Here is a 12,274-nt window from a genome sequence, read left to right as displayed (position 1 = left end):
AGTCATGTCAATGGAGGTTGGGCGTAAAAAAAAATGGCGCAAATCTGGTGATAACGCGTCCTTCTATGTTAATTTATACACATCAGGACTCGTTTTAGGCCGATGAACCTTTGGACCCAGTCAGGGTTTCGAGGCGCTGAGGGGGGGGGGGGAGCGCTGCTGGTTTAGCGGTCGAAGAGCCAGGTCTTGAGGAGCCTTCTGAATGCGAGGAGGCCCTGGGTCTGGCGAAGAGATGTGGGGAGAGAGTTCCAGGTCTTGGCGGCGAGGAAGGAGAAGGATCTGCCGCCGGATGTCTTGCGCTGGATTCGGGGTACGATGGCGAGGGCGAGGTTGGCGGATCGGAGTTGACGTGTTGGAGTGTAGAAGTTGAGTCTGGTGTTGAGGTAGGAGGGTCCGGTGTTGTGAAGTGCCTTGTGAGCGTGGGTCAGGAGTTTGAAGGTGATCCTCTTGTCTACCGGGAGCCAGTGGAGTTCCTTTAGGTGAGGGGAGATGTGACTTCGGCGGGGTATGTTGAGGATCAGTCGGGCGGAGGCATTTTGGATACGTTGGAGGCGTTTGATGTCTTTGGTTGGGATGCCTGTGTAGAGTGTGTTGCCGTAGTCAAGTCTGCTGCGGCATATTGTCAACGTATATCACCACAATATATTTCACTTTAGACATTAGTTATATCTTCGGCGCAACCATGACCTTTCAGTCATGAATAACCACACCTTATGGAAGTTTTGTGAATTTTATTCCCTATTGATTACAATCTAATAGCAAATGTATTAATCTCAAAACCAAGAAGCAAAAGAGCATAGTTACAATGTGATAATAATGCAAAGATCACAAACATAAGATAGTAATATGAAGATAAACAAATCTAAACGCATAAAACCTCATATATGTTTAGTTCAGCATAGCACTACGTCAGTCACGTCAGTTACGTCAGTCAAGATGAAATGCCTCATCTAACCACAATTAGCATCAGCATGTTGGACTTGATGCAAAACAATTTAGAACATCAATTTGGAAAACATCTGACTAAGGTCTCCAATTAAAAATACACAGCAGTTGGTACGTAGAAAGAAAGGCAAATAAATGAATTTCAATAGCAACAACATAATTACCCTCCTCGGAATAGGTCAGCATACAGGATCAGTCTTCGTCTTCAGGACATCAGTTAGATCGCCGTCAGTCTATCTAGTCTATGGACAGGGGACACTTTCCTCATAAGGAGGAAAGTGCAATGGGGCGACTAAGGGTGAGGATGGTTTTATTAAGTCTCAAATCACCAAACAAAGTTACAGAGTTTCTGGATGCAATCAATATAATTCCCTACCTAGCACTCTCGAGTCTCTTGTGTCATGGGTTTTTATCCCTTTTCCATAATACATTCCCCCAAAATTCTATTGGATAGTCACTACACCCCTCTATCTGTAACCTATCAAATTATACATTAAGTAATGCATTTGTCATTTTACGATAATTTACAACTTTTTGATTGGTCTTCATAATTGACGTCTTTCGTAGGTGGCACATCCGGGGTTACTTCATTTTCTGGCACGTTCTTCGGGTCAAGAGTTCTCTTTTCCGTGGTTCAGTGTCCTTGAAAGAGTCCATATTTTGTTGCAAAGCGTACAACTTTATCCTAAAGCAACTAGCATGCGGATGAGAATATAACGGTCAATGATACAATAAGCGGAGAAAAGAACAAATGCTGGGTCATGCCCTTTTGCAAGTCAGCACACTGGAGAAACAGAAAAATATGCTTTAATATGAGAGCTACACAGCTAGTTTTCGACTCACGCTAACTTAAAGCTTATGGATTCTAATAAATGCAATCATCGTACGTGTTAACATATTCAATTAATCATAATACAAGCAATTATTTCTTACAGTCGACATTAGTTTATGCATGTGATAATTCTCCATGTTTAAAATACGTTTCAATGAATAATATTAGCGTTGTTAATATAAGCATTTCACATCTAAAATAGGTAATGTTTAAACTACGCTCTCTCACCAGTTTGAGGCCTGAATTTTGCCTCAGACCTGACTTGCCCCATTTTTTGACGCACAACCCCCATTTTCCCATACGCCGGCGCTGCCTAGTGTAAGTCGTTTTTTTTTACGCACACCAGTCCGCAGCGCCGGCTAACATCATTCCATAAATAAGGCGCCCGCATGGTGCGTTGGAATGGCGTTAGCCGGTGGTAAAATTTTTACGCACAACTGCGTTGGCGCAGTTGTGCGTCAAAAAGTATAAATATGGGACTAGGTGTTTTGGTAGCCTCTGATAAACTGATTGCACCAATCAGGACGAGAGGAGATTATGGTCTGAATGAACGTTTTGTGGCAGGAAATCAGAAGTATCTTTCTGTGTATCTTCAGCAAGAACAACCAGGCAGAGACTGTTTTATCTTATTCATAAAAATAAGAGAAAAGATTACAATATTTCCATTATTCCATAATGCCCGGGGCTCATGTGGAAGGTCCTGGCTTTTCCTAGACCACCTTTGCACCTGTCAATCAATTCTCATTTACCCACTTCCAGTCTCTTCCCAAATCATCACGAGTCAGGTAACAGTGAGAACGAGTGATTTATCAAAAAATGAAATTATTAAATTACTTCACAAATAATCATAAGAATCCAGGGGAAGAAAGCCAGAGTTAATGTAATTATGGTGGAGAGGATTTTAATAGTATAATGCGTACATGTTGCTGTTTTTTATTTGACATCACCTGTTACTTGAGAAGTGAACACAGTTAATTTTTCTTTTATTGGGTCTTGACGCAGTTTCTTATGTTGTTTTCTCAAATGTCCAAATGTTCATATGAACCCTTCTCAAGACACATGTAGAAAGCAGCAACCGAAGAAATACAATACTATTTGCTGAAAATGAATGAAAATGTTTATTTGAACATTATACTGTCTAGATTCACTTGTGCTGTGACAGCTTATTGAAGAAACATGTTTACTTTGAAGGAAAGTGGATTGATCTTATCTGACTGCTTAAAAAAATACACCAGCGGCCAATCTGCTTGCACCTATTCATTTCCTGACCGACTTACCTTTTTACTTATTTGAAGCGAACTTGAAAGTAGCCATTATTTCACTTGTGAATTGGCATCAATAGCTCATACCTTGCAATGTTAATTAAATACATCATTTGTATGTACTCCCCACAATGGAAATATAATTCCATTATAATCCAATTAGATGCAGATTATATCTCAAAAGGCTAATGCATAACAAGGTCTGCTTTGTTCTGTTTTCATCACTACACTGAAAGAAACCACAACAAGCATTTTTGTCTCAAAGGTTGCAAGATTTCTTGATTTTGAACAATACATACTTGAGGAAGCAGGCAATATGCTAGTATTCCTCTAAGTACAGCTTTAAATTTTGACAATATTACTTTTTGTTTCCCTTCAAACACAAATGCTTTACTTTGTAGCGGAAGCGTGGTGCTCAGCATACTAGTCCCATCAATTAGGTGTGAATCCTGTGTACTATATGCAGTATTAATTAAAAGCCTACTTCACTACAGTTGGCAGTATTATTTATAGAAACAAAAATAGTCTTCTTTCATAGGTGTGCATTTTTAAATCATAATTTTTTACATGAATGTATTGCTAGCTATGTTTTTTACATCTAAAAAGGTATGCAAAAGTTCCTTGAAGTGAGCAGAAGGCTATTTATGAAACAGCTTGGAATACCTTATATGGCTGCTGCATTGCAGAGCACCAAACGAGTCCCCTATTTTACAACAAATTTTCACTGTTGATTATACTATTCTTATCATCTTTGCTTGATATTACTCAATAAATGTTTGGATTTAAGAAGATGCTACTAGAGCGGGGCTAGGCAACACAATAGGGTTTGCGAATGTTTGTTATTCATGCTCTTAAATAGCCCTGAACAAATTAAAATAATAAACAGTGAAGATGTTACAGGAGATTTGTGGCTAGTGCAATACTGAGATTTCATGTAAAATAGGTTTTTAATGTTTTTGTTTGGTAACAATTTATGTCCGACTGGAAATGGTATTAAAACTTAGGTGCTATGGAAATGAACCCCACTCCATAGCACTACTTGTCAGGCAGTGTATGGTGGAGGTAGCTTCCATGCACCCAACCTTGAAAAAACACCAACGAGGTTCAAACCCAGAATTCTTCCCATTTCATAACCTTCCTGACTGCCTGAAAATTAATTTGTTTCAAATTCATCGGCAAGGAATCCAAAAGGCACATTTTACTTCAGGATTGAAGCAGAGCAACTGTGTTGGTGCCATAGAACTTCTGCGTAGACCTGTATAGAAATGGTCGTTCTTTTGGAGAAAGTATGTCCCAGAACATGTCTCGGCTTAGGGGCTGACTCCTTCCTTGCCAATGACAAAATAGCCTTCCCTGGAGGGCATTTAAGAGGATCATTACTCTGATCTCTCTCACAGAGGGAGGGAAGAGCTCATTAATGGCCACGGAACAGGGGCCGACTCTCCTGCAATACACAGACAGATGAAGCCTTTTTGCTTTTTCAGAAGTGGTTTAGCAGTGAGGTTTTACCCCTGGGTCACCCTGCAGACTTGGGGAGGGGAAAAGTCCATTAGAAGCCAACTAGTTCCCTCCCCTGCAAAGGGTCAGGTACCTCAGCCCTTGGATAAATTAGCAATGTTTACTCTGATAGACCCAAAGGGGAAGAAGGTGTCGCACTAAACACCGTGGAAAAAGAACGGGAGCACACCACACAGAAAGTGTCTGATTTTCTTCAACACCCAATGGACAAACTGCACGTTCCCTCCCAGAGGAGCAGTTCAGTTAGAACTTAGAGTCCCATTCTAGTTCCGGGGAGGGGAAACACAACTATGCACTAGGTAATATATAACAAAATATTGAAAAAGACCGGATGAATTCTACAAACCATGGAATGAGACTGAGCCTTTCCATTTGCCGATCGGATACACCAGGGTTACCTTTCATTTGCTCCCTAGACTCCATGAGACAACACGGATAGTGATTAAGTGTGGGGGGCCATCACTGGTGGGAGGAGCTATCACGAGGCATACCTCATTGTATCTACCCTCTCAAGTAAGAGGATAACCACTGGTCATCAGGGATATCAAAGTGCAGGAAAGGGCCCTAAAGAATAAGTCCAGCCCCACCAACATGACAACGTCAAACAACCTTTTCTATACCCTGCTGAGCAGATGGGGGTACCCTCAAAGGGCATCCACATGGAAGACGACGGTCATTTGGACATCTGTGAGTTAGACTTCGAGCAGCTGGTCCAGTAATGTTTGCACTACCTTCAAATTGCAAGGCTACGCAAAGCCTTTGCCCTACTCTATGGGGGGCAGATGTATTTATTTATTCATGCTTATTTATTTGTGTAATTCATAGCACTTCAATAAGGAATTCTTCACCTAAGAACCTTTGTGCTATATTCAACAGAAGTAAATAGTTGCCATAAATCAAACAAAGAAAGTTTGAGCAGTGTTATATGAGTCAGAAAGCCATTCTACAGTTCGAAGAGTAGCACCAACACACAAACATATCTAACTATACATTGAAAAGCATACCACAATGTTAGAAATGGGGTTTTTGGTTGGCAGTCAGGTTACCCCCTGTCCAAGCAAGAACCCTCACTCTAGCCAGGGTAAGTCACACACAATCCAAATTATGCTGTGCCCACCCTCTGGTAGCTTGGCACTGAGCAGTCAGGCTTAACTTAGAAGGCAATGTGTAAAGTATCTGTGCAATAAATCATACAATAAAACAATATAGCACCACAAAAATACACCGCACAGTGTTTAGAAAAATATATAATATTTATCTGGGTAATTGCAGGTCAAAACGATAAAAGATGCAATATGAAATTGAAGAGATATCACTGAAAAGTGATATAAAGTATCTTAAGTCTTTAAAAAGCAAACAAAGTCTCTTTCAAGCACAAAGTACCTGGTTTGGAGTGGAAAATCTCCGCAGAGGGCCGCAGAGGAGGAGATGCGTGGGAAAATGGTGTGTGCGTCGGTTTCGCCCCTTCACACACGGAGTTGCGTTGTTATTTTTCACTCGGGGAAGACGTGCGTCGTTTTCCGGCACGCGGACCGTCTCCTTCTGTGGGTCGCGGGATTACCAGATGTCCCAGGGGCTGTGCGTGGAATCCTAGGCTTGTTATCTGGCTGCGCGTCGTTCCGGTGGCTGTGCGTGGAATTTTCTTCCTCACAGCAGGTGTCACGTCGATTTCCTCTCTGGAAGTCGGGCGGCGTTGTCCAGGCGGGCCTTGCGTCGAAGTTCCGGTCGCACACAGGCATTGCGTCGAGCGGCATCTTTCCGGATCGGCGTGCAGTGAATTTTTCACCACGGAGCAAGCTGGGCGTCAAATTTTTCAGCGCACAAGGAGTCTGTTAGAAATGGGGTTTCTGGTTGGCTAGGGTATGCACCTCAGCCAGGCAGAACCTACCCACTCTAGTCAGGCTTGGGAGTTACACATCCAAGATAACCCCTGCTCACCCCCTTGGTAGCTTGGCAGGAGCAGTCAGGCTGTTACACAAGTTACTAATACTCTGCAGGAATATGCAGTTGTCACATTAGAACACGTAAGTACTCTGGATTCTGCAACATAAGCAGTAGTCAGGAATCATAGTAAAAGGTATATGCACTTGTCATGAACAATTCCTAAACACCCATGAAAGGAACATTAGAGAATATACCACAAGTCATATACATACATATCAGCTAGACATGCCTAGAAAAGGAATATTAGCACATATATGCATAACCAGAAGACAAGTAGGAAATAGTAAACAGTTGTAAGTCTGTATTAGGCTCCTAGAGCCTAGTTTTTCAAAAGGGTACCTGCTTGCTGGTGAAAAAGGCACTTCTAGTGCCGAGAAACGGGCACGGGGCCTCCAGCGCTCCTGTGCGCAATATAGGGAGCCTCCCTCGTGGTGGGGGCCTGCCTCGGCCTCCTCACACCCTGTCCGTGGGGTGGGGGGCCGGGCGTGGCCCAGCAACAATGGTGTGGGAAAAGGAAGAAGCGGGAAGGGACCTTCGCCGAGGTCTCCTCTCCCGATTTTCTTGAAAGAGAACAAATTGCCCAGAATCAGGAGCTTCCCGCTCCTAGTGCAGCGACTGGGGGAAAGGGAACTCCCTTTCTCCCCCGCGTCCTGCGGGTTAGAGCGGCAGGCGCCCTTGTCCGCGGTGCGGATACCGTATGGATTGACAGGGGAAGCAGGGGCCTCTGATGAGGCTCTACATCTGCTTTTCCCCAGGCGGCTACACCCGATCCGGTGCGCAAGCCGCACGCCTGCTTTCCCTTTCCGAAGGGAAGCAGCGTGAGGAATTGGGGCCGTAGTGTGCTCCGGGGGCGCTCTAAAAAGTGCGCGTCACCCGGGGACATGGTAGGAGCATACGAGCTCCTTTCTTTTCTTTCCTGAAGTGCCCCGGGGGCACTGGAGTCAGCGCGAGCCTCGCGCTGGAATCCCAAATGTGGCGCCCAGGCTGCAGCAGTGATTTTTACAAGGCAGAGGCGCCGGGGGGAGCGCTAGGGGCTCCAACGAAAGCGCTTCACACAGCGCTAGCTTAAATCAGCAGCCTGGGCTGCGCCAGTGAATTTTCTCCTCAGCTATGAATAGAGAGCACTTTTACCAAGCGCTTCAGGCAAGGCTGGGGAGATCGTGGCAGGGGTCAGGGGCCACAACACCCTGCCCCTGGGAACAACCAGAAAAAGCACAGGGCTGGTGGATCCAGCTACAGGCCAGCACAAGGGGTGCAGATGGTGGCAGTTCCATCTAGTGACCAGGCAGGTCACAGGTCAGCACAGCAATAGCAGTCCAAGGTGGTTTCCTGGTGAGTCCACTCATCAGCGTTCTGTGTCCAATTTCAGTTCCAAGAGTGTTCAAATTGTGGGGAAAATTCCCCTGTACTTATAGTCATTTCTTACAGTGTTTTTCAATGGTAGGGAGAGGAGGTTCCAGCCAGTTACAACTGGTTCTGGGAGTGCCCCCTCTCTCCTTTCAGCACAGGCTCCAAACATCAGTGGGGGGTTAACGACCCTATTGTGTGAGGCCAGGGCACAGTCTTTACAAATGCAGGTGTGCCCCGCCTCTCCCTTCTCTCAGCCCAGGAAGGCTTTACAATATGTAGATGCACCTCTGTGTCACCTCCACCCTCCCTGTGTTCAGGCTGTCTGAGAAGTATGCACAAAGCCCCAACTGTCAGTCTGCCCAGACGTTGATTGGAGACAAGCTGCAAAAACACCAAAGTTATAAGCACAGATAAATGCGCACTTTCTAGAAGTGGCATTTCTGTTATAGTAACACAAAATACACCTACAGTAGTAAGCAGCATTTCTTACCACTGTCACAACCATACCAAACATGCCTACGCTACCCCTCATAAATCAGACAATACCCCTTACACCTAAGGCAGGGCATTTCCAATGCAATCCTATGAGAGGGCAGCACTCACAGCAGTGAGACTAAACAGCCCTTCATAAGTGGCTGCTCTGCTACCCTCCACCCAACCTGTTAGTGCTTTGCTACAAGTCCCCATAAAATCCTCCCAAGACTGGTGAGACCGCTTCCTGCTGCCTCTGAACCTCAACCTGTAGTCTTCAGGGGTGAGACCATACTCTTCTATCAGGGCCTTTCTGATGTGGGGATACCCCTGCCTGTCACTCCCTTCTGGGGCCAGTAGGATATCCCTTTCCACCTCAGGAATATAGCTCTCTAGGACAGTTACCCAATCTGTCTCAGGAAGCCTGCGCGCAACTAGAGCTTCTTCATACCCCTTAAGCCACTGACGTATGTCATCTCCCTCCTTGAACCCAGGTACCAAATCTGTGGGTAGGTAAGGATGGTGCCTAACACTAAAAATGCTGCCACCACTGGACTCCACCTGCATTACTAGTGAGCCCAGATTTGTAAGACTGCTCTCTAGAGCGAGCCTTTCTCTGGTAAAGGCCCTTTCAGCCTCTCCCATCCCCTCCTGGGCTAAGGTTTTTTCAACCTCAGCCTGTCTCTCTTCTACCGCCAGCCTAGCTAGCTGCAGCTTCAGGTCCTTCTCTTCCCGCCTATCTCTGAGCTCCTCAGGTGACAGGGAATGGAAGGTGGTGCTGCTGCTATGCAAGTACCCAGTAAGGTAATCCCCATCTATGGGGACTTCTCCCTCTACTGACGTCCCTGGCCAGTCATTTTCTCCCTCAGAACCCTCCCTCTCTTGGGCCTCTTTTTGTGCTATGAAGTCTGCCTCCTCAAAATTAAACAGGGCTCTCCTGAGAGTCCCTTCATGGGCTTGAGCCTCTATAAAAGGTATTCCCCCTCTCCCTGCAGAATCCCCTTAACTCTTCTAGAGTGTAATACAACATATCATCCATGTCAAAGGTGGACTCCATTTTGTTAAGAGCACAACACTAGCGTAAACACAAGAGTCAAAAGTGCGAGTATACAACACAGGAGTAAAATTAAAATGACTAGTTTGAGAGAACAGGAGAATAATTTAAGAAAAGAGAATTAAAACATGTAATGGTCTAAGTGCAATTTGCGGTTCAAAAATGAGTCACAAGGTATTGTGCAAGCGCAAGTCCTATCCTCACCGCTGACAACCAATGTTAGAAATGGGGTTTCTGGTTGGCTAGGGTATGCACCTCAGCCAGGCAGAACCTACCCACTCTAGTCAGGGCTTGGGAGTTACACGTCCAAGATACCCCCTGCTCACCCCTTTGGTAGCTTGGCTCGAGCAGTCAGGCTGTTACACAAGTTACTAATACTCTGCAGGAATATGCAGTTGTCACATTAGAACACGTAAGTACTCAGGATTCTGCAACATAAGCAGTAGTCAGGAATTTTGGTAAAAGGTATATGCACTGGTCATGAACAATTCCTAAACACCCATGAAAGGAACATTGGAGAATATACCACAAGTCATATACATACATATCAGCTAGACATGCCTAGAAAAGGAATATTAGCACATATATGCATAACCAGAAGACAGGTAGGAAATAGTAAACAGTTGTAAGTCTGTATTAGGCTCCTAGAGCCTAGTTTTCCAAAAGGGTACCTGCTTGCTGGTGAAAAAGGCATTTCCAGGGCCTAGAAACGGGCACGGGGGCCCCCGGCGCTCCTGTGTGCAAAATGGGGAGCCTCCCTCGTGGTGGGGGCCTGCCTCGGCCTCCTCACACCCTGTGCAATCCTATGAGAGGGCAGCACTCACAGCAGTGAGACACCAAGTTAGGCTGTTTGTCACTACCAGGACAGGCCACGCAACATGGCACATGTCCTGCCTTCTACATACATGGCTCCCTGCCCAAAGGGCTAGCTAGGGCGTACCTTAGGGGTGACTTACATGTAGTAAAAGGGGAGTTCTGGGCCTGGCAAGTAAATTGAGATGCCATGTCCCTGTGGCAGGAAACTGTGCACACAGGCTCTGCGCTAGCAGGCCTTAGATAGGTTTGACAGGCTACTTCAGTGGGTGGCGCAAGCCGCGCTGCAGGCCCTCTAGTAGCATTTAATTTACAGGCCCTGGGTATAGTGATACCACTTTACAAGGGACTTATAGGTAAATTAAATATGCCAATCAGGTATAATCCAATCATACCAAGTTTGTAAGAGAGAGCCCATGCACTTGAGCACTGGTTAGCAGTGAAAAAGTGCTCAGAGTCAAAACGTCAGCCAAAAAAGGTCAGAAAAATAAGGAGGCAAAAGCAAAAAGTCTGGGGAATGACCCTGTAAAAGGGCCAGGTCCAACAGAGTCCAGTTGAAAAAGAGAAGTCTTTTTGGTCCTGAGACTTCAGGGAACAGGAGGCAAGCTCTATCCAAGCCCTTGGAGAGCACTTTTGCAGCAAGACAAGAGTTCAGCAAGGCAGCAGGCCAATAGCAAGGCAGCAGTCCTTTGTAGAAAACAGTCAGGTGAGTCCTTTGAGCAGCCAGGCAGTTCTTCTTGGCAGGATGCAGGTTCTGGTTCAGGTTTCTTCTCCAGTGTCATGACCACACAAACTTGCCAAATCAAATCAAAGAAATGCTTGAGAAAAGCAAAGAGATATCCTCAGTGGAGACAGCAAAGCCCAAACTGGAACAAGGTTTGCAGAGTAATCTTGCGCTTATTTCAAAGGAAGAATCAAGAAAAGAAGATTCAAGATGGCCGTCGTGAGTCCTGAAGGTTAGTTACAGTTCTAGTCTTGCAATCGGTTGGTTGCTAGGTTACGAGCTCACCAGCTGGAAGCTTCGCACTTCAACTGAGGTCTGACAGGAATCAGCTGTGTGGAGAGAGATGGCGCTTCAGAGCAGAAACTCCTGTGAGGTAAAATTACCCTTGAAGACTATTTTACAGAAAACGTGATAAATATTGTCAAGGTTTATTCGAGGACTTTGATAGTAGACCGTTCCAGTGGAGGTTTGGCAAGGCTACAGAGTTTAATGTATGAATAAACCTTATGTTTACAAGGTTCCTGTTTAAGATACCAAAGTCAAAAGAAAAACGAACTTTAACAAGCAAGTATCTACAAATACCAAGGTTATAAACGAAGGCCGAGTTTAATGGAGAAATGAATGTTAACAAGTAAGCATTTACAAATGCAACGGTAATAAGCCAAAGTAGAGTTTAAAGGAGAAACTAACTTTAATAAACAAGCATTTACAAATACAAGTTATCTACAGATGTCGAAGTAAGAAAGGAGAAACTAACTTTAATAAACAAGCATTTACAAATACACGTATTGACAGAAGTCAAAATAAGACAGGAGAAACAAAATTTCAAAGAAAGAATTACCAATGCAATAAACGTAATTGAACTCTATAATGTAAAGTAGAAACCAACTAACATCAGCTGATTTGGAGAACGCATTATCACCAACTACATATATATATCTATAGCAACATAAAACCAATCTCTAACAAAGGTTGAGAAGTTCTTCCAGAATCAGTAATAAGCATTTTCAAGAAGAGCTTATCATTCAAAGAGAGAAGCAAGGCTACAGAGAACTCAGGGTGAGTGAAGAAATAATAGAATTAAAGAGAATTAAGTGTTAAGAGTAGAAAGTGTAAAACTGATGTATGTCCCTAGTAATTGCAACTGTGACTCTTGCAGGTGCTGCATCCAATCTTAGACGTGAAGAGGCAGACTGAGTACTGACGTTCATCATCTCTGTGGCAGCCTCTCTACAATCCCATTCCCCTTTCCCCCTCGGGGTACTCAGCACGAAGGATTAAAATTTGTTGTGAGTAGCTCGGGTCGGGACTGAGGAGTTATCTTCTGCTTCTGAGGAAATCGAATTGAAGTATCCTGACAT

This window comes from Pleurodeles waltl, chromosome 8, assembly GCF_031143425.1.
Source record: "Pleurodeles waltl isolate 20211129_DDA chromosome 8, aPleWal1.hap1.20221129, whole genome shotgun sequence".
In the NCBI taxonomy this organism is placed as follows: domain Eukaryota; kingdom Metazoa; phylum Chordata; class Amphibia; order Caudata; family Salamandridae; genus Pleurodeles; species Pleurodeles waltl.
This window is presented reverse-complemented; position numbering follows the sequence as displayed.